Consider the following 5,743-nt stretch of genomic DNA (forward strand, 5'->3'; position numbering starts at 1 on the left):
ATGTCTTTTATTTCTTCTTCTTGTCTGATCGCAATGGCTAGTACTTCCAGTACTATGTTGAACAGGAGTGGTGAGAGTGGGGATCCCTGTCTTGTTCCTGTTTTTAGGGGGAATGGTTTTAGTTTTTGACCATTGAGTATGATGTTGGCTGTGGGTTTGTCATATATGGCTTTTATTATGTTGAGGTATGATCCTTCTATTCCCACCTTGCTGAGAGTTTTTATCAGAAAAGGGTGTTGGATTTTGTCAAATGCTTTTTCTGCATCAATTGATATGACTATGTGTTTTTTTCTCTCTCAATTTGTTTATGTGATGTATCATGTTCATTGATTTTCAGATATTGTACCATCCTTGCATCCCTGGGATAAATCCCACTTGGTCATAGTGTATGATTTCTGATGTATTGCTGGATCCGATTTGCTAGAATTTTGTTGAGTATTTTGACATCTATGTTCATGAGGGATATTGACCTATAATTCTCTTTCATTGCGTTGTCTTTATCTGGTTTTGGGATTAGGGTGATGCTGACTTCATAGAATGAGCTTGGAAGTGTTCCTTCCTCTTAAATTTTTTGAAATAGTCTGTGGAGGATAGGTTTTAGTTTTTTCTTCCTTGAGTGATTGGTAAAACTCCCCTGTGAAGCCATCTGGCCCCGGGCTTTTGTTTGCTGGGAGCTTTTTGATGACTGCTTCAATTTCTTCCATAGTTATTGGGCTATTGAGATTTTTAGAATCTTCCTGATTGAGTTTTGGAAGGTTGTATTTTTCTAGGACTATGTCCATTTCCTCCAGGTTTTCTAGTTTGTTGGAGTAGAGTTATTCATAGTATTTTTTAACAATCCTTTGGATTTCTGTGGGGTCTGTTATTTCGCCTCTTTTATTTCTGTTTTTATTTGGGTCCTCTCTCTTTGCTTCTTGGTGAGCCTGGCTAGAGGTTCATCAATCTTGTTTATCCTTTCAAAGAACCATCTCTTGGTTTCATTGATCTTTTGTATTTTTTTTTTGGTCTCTATGTCATTTATTTCTTCCCTGATGCCATTTTTATTCTTTATGTCTGTGTTTCTCCTTCTCTTTCTATCCCTCCTTCTTACACCAGTCCCTTTAGGATTTCTTGCATTGCTGGTTTTGGTGGTAATAAACTTCCTTAGCCTGTTTTTTTCTGCAAAACTCCTGATTTCACCGTCAATTTTGAATGATAGCCTTGCTGGATAGAGTATTCTTGGATTCATTCCCTTGCTTTTCATTACTTTGTATACTTCATTTCATTCCCTTCTGGCCTGATGTGTTTCTATTGAGAAATCATTTGATAGTCTAATGGAATATTCCTTGCAGTTAACCTTCTGTCTCTGTCTTGCATCCCTTAAGATTCTTCCTCTGTCATTAACGTTCGCCATTATAATTACAACATTTCTTGGTATAATTCTTTTTGGATTCATCTTGTTTGGGACTCTCTGTGTTTGTGTGACTTTTTTCTTCCCCAAGTCAGGGAACTTTTTGGTCATTATTTCTTCAAATGGGTTTTCTATCCCTTGCTCAGCTTCTACTCCTTTTGGAAGCTCTATTATGCAGATATTGCTTTGTTTCATATTGTCCCAAAGCTCCCTTAAACTCTCCCCCTGGTATTTAATTTTTTTCCAGTTGCTCTTCAGATAGGGTGTGTTTTATCCTACCCTGTCTTCTAACTTGCTGATTTGGTCCTCAACTTCTTCTAGTCTACTGTTGAAACCTTCCATTGTGCACTTGATTGCAACTATGTCATTCTTCATTTCCTCTTGCTTCTTACACATGTTGGTGAATTTCTCATCCAGACATTTGAGCATCCTTATAACCATTACTCCGAATTCTTTATCTGACATGTTGCTTGCCTCCATTTCATTTAGTTCTTTTTCTGGTGATCCTTCCTTTTCTGTTTTTTGGGGATTGTTTCTTTGTCTCCCCATTTTTGCTTTCCCTTTGTATTTGTTTCTATGTAATGTGAGTTGCTGTCTGTTTCTGGCCCTGTGAAACCTGCTTGAGATCTGAGAAGTTGAATGTCTGGGACTCCGTAGCCCAGAGGCTGGATCTGTATTGATTCTCACACCTTTATTGTCTCTGCTCTGAGTTGTACTCCCTTCCCCCATGGATCTGGACCCTCAGTTGTCTGTTGTAGATGCTCAAGGTCAGCAGGGGCATGTATACAGTTCCTCTGGTATGCGAGTCCCTGTGAGGTCCCAGAACCTTCTGGCATGCATTTCACTGCATGGCCCTTGTGCTTGCACCAGGATGGCACCCTAGGATCCTCTGGTATGTATGTGAAGTATGGTCCTGGGGTCTGGGCAGGGCACAGCATCTGGTGTCTTCAGCTTGCACCATCAGCATGGTCCTGGAGAAGTGCAGTGTCCTGGAGCCTGGGCAGGAAAGTGGCACAGAAGTTCTCTCTGCCTTGCACTCATTGTGAACATCTGGGAGCCCGTGGTGAGGTAGTGCACCACTCACTGCAGGGACACAGTGGTGCTCTCTTGCAAGTTATGGCTGGTGAGCGGCTCACTGCTCGGGTTTGGGATGGTGTCCAAGACCAGTATGGATGTTGGTGTGGCTGCGCTCTTTGCTTCCACTGCTCCTCCCTTCAAGATGGCGTGGGCTCCATTCCAGAGCTGCCTGTAGTTTGGAAGTTGCAGGAACTCCTTGTCCAAGAGAGCCTGATCTGCCAGTCCCAGAGACTCCTGCGAGATCTGTCAGTCACTCACCCACACACATGCACCACACATCCATACAATCCCCTCTCACTCCTTTACTCACTCACACTCTGCTGGCTTCCATGTTGGGATCCCTCTCAGAGCCTCAGTTTCCCCAAGTGTCAAATTATACCTGCTGAGCTAGTAAGAGAATTTGAAGAGCTCAATCAGATGGAGGCTTAGGAACCAGGAGGCCAAGGTTCGATTCCCGGTTAGGATACATGCCCAGGTTGTGGGCTCAATCCCCAGTGTGGGTTGTGCAGGAGGCAGCCAATCAATTATTCTATCCCATCATTAATGTTTCTATCTCTTTCTTTCCCTCTTCCTTCCTCTCTGAAATCAATAAAAATATATTTTTAAAATAAATAAATACATTCCAGCTTCCTCAGTTCCTTCCCACTGTGTCTAGAACAGCTGTCAGGGAATGCCCACAACACAATGGAGCAATGAGTTGTCTCACAAGCAGAAGTAGATGAGCCTAGTGTATATTTCTTTAAGCCAAACAATTTATGAATGCATCCCATGTAACGTTTTGGGAGAATAAGGACTGGGATAGTGTGAAAAGAAGAAGAAAATTTTTGAAAAACTCTCTTTCTGGAGGGCCCAGCTGAGGGTGGGGAGGTAAACTATTGAGTGCAAGAGATTCTGCTAAAGTAGAATAATTTGAGGTTTAGTCATTACTATTTCTGCTTTGAATTTCAATTAAAAAAGGTAATAGAGGAAGCTAATGAGGAAATAAAACATAGTCTATGGCCCAGTTTTCTGTGCTCATGGAGGAGACTATTAGTAGATGTAATAGATTAGTAAATCTATTCTAGTCTCTCCTTGCTCCCACCAGAGATCCAGAATCAGGAAGGTCCCTGAAACCAAATGATGATAATTCCTGTCACACAGCTCTCCTGACAACTGTCTGCTTATAGGACTTTTCCTAGAGAGGCAGGTCACTGTAAGGCAGTGTGTCCCAATATCCAGTCACCTGTGGGCCACCTTCTCTCTTTTTACAATATCCACTATTGACCGTAAGAAGAATATACCTGTTGAAAAGACTCCTCATGGTTAATTGGGTTCAAATTCATAAATGAGTCTAGCAGCCATTGTTTGCAGAGGCCTTTTATGCACATTGTATATCAGAGAAAAGCCACAGGCTTAGCTGTCAACCCTTATAAGAGAAATCCTAGAATCATATTTCAATTAATAAGACTGAGATTTTCCTTGTCCAATTAGAGCTGTGGCTTTAGCCTCATTTGCATCTGCATTGAACAATCAGAGCAGCTCCATTCAAACCAATCAGGACAGTGGATTTTGGATCAATAAAACTGTGAGAATTTGGAGTCCTCATTTGCATGAGGACAGACTATACTCAAGGACCAGGAACAGGCACTCTTCTCTATAAAAGCCAACCTCCCCTCTGTCTCTGTGGAACACACTTTCAGTTTCCATTGAAGACCACATTTCCCAAGCTGGAGCCCCAACATCAGGATGGGAGTACAGGGCCACCTCACCCATGTTGTTTCATAGCCATGCTGTATCACAACTGTTTGCATTGAATAAAGTCTCTCTCCCACTTCAGCACACCCCAAATTGGGGACTTCTGTTAGAGTTGAATTGACCATAATGACCTTAAGTTCACACCACATACCACCTGAAGTATTATTTCATTAATATTTTCCTTTAAATTTCTCACTCTTTTACTTAAAGAAACTGTATCCCTCGTGTAAATGGAAAATCACTACCACATGACCTAAATTAAATAAACCATAAAACAAATGCGTTGCTATTAAAATAAAAATATTCATATATGTTCTACCTAAAAGCATAATATGAACTCCCACTCCCAGGAGAACATGGGCCCACTTTGGGAAGCCAGCTCAAAACAAGATAACTGCCTTGAGGGTGAAGCCTGTGCTGAGACAGCCCCAATGGCAAAGCGTCTGCCTAAACAGGAAACCAGGTTGGAGTGGGAGGGCTCTGATGAACAACTGGTTTAGAACATGGTCTCTTTAAACTATTTTAAACTATTAGTAAATCTATTCTAGTCTCTCCTTGCTCCCACCAGAGATCCAGAATCAGGAAGGTCCCTGAAACCAAATGATGATAATTCCTGTCACACAGCTCTCCTGACAACTGTCTGCTTATAGGACTTTTCCTAGAGAGGCAGGTCACTGTAAGGCAGTGTGTCCCAATATCCAGTCACCTGTGGGCCACCTTCTCTCTTTTTACAATATCCACTATTGATCTCCATGTTGGAATATAATATCCATATATATTACTCTCTACTCCCTCTGCTGCTCCCACAGATTTAATAAAGCAAGAATCACTCAGTTTTCTGGCAGGAAGGCCAAGATCCCACAGCCTGAACACACAGGCTCAGGAAAAACTCGAATTCCACCTCCCTCTTCCACACATAGGGAGTATATATAATCTCATAGGGAGAGTATAATATATCCACTATTATATCCATGTTGGGATCCCTCTCAGAGCCTCAGTTTCTGCTGGCCTCCAAATATAGATTTGTCTTGCCCTCGAATATCCTCCCAGATTATGGAAATTTAGATGGCACCCACCCATATGGACAGGCAGGGAGTTGGGCCAGAAGACAGACAGGTGAGGGAGCAGCCACAACATCCTGGCTCTTGGTGGCTCAAACTGCCCTCACTGTTGGATACAAAACCTGCACTCAGGAAACTTGTCTATTTAATATATTGCTAATTGTATTTTTTGCAATGATTTCTTCCTTCCTCTCCTGTATTATTTTACAAATGTTCTGTTGAGAATGCCAGATGTCTCAAGAGCCCAAAGAGAAGGATGTGGGCTTGGTCCCCAGGTGGGTTAATAAACAGCAGGCTCCAGGCCACCTAGGGTTGTATGGACAGTGGAGTCAGTGAGGACTCCAAGAGGAATATGAAACTGAAGAAATGTGTCCTTACCCCACCTGGAAACCCTCCTACTATAACTCATTTTTTAAAATTTCTTTATTGATTAAGTTATTACATATGTGTCCTTATCCCCATATTGCCCCCCATTCCCCCC

The sequence above is a fragment of the Myotis brandtii genome, unplaced genomic scaffold (assembly GCF_000412655.1).
Source record: "Myotis brandtii unplaced genomic scaffold, ASM41265v1 scaffold1871, whole genome shotgun sequence".
NCBI lineage: Eukaryota > Metazoa > Chordata > Mammalia > Chiroptera > Vespertilionidae > Myotis > Myotis brandtii.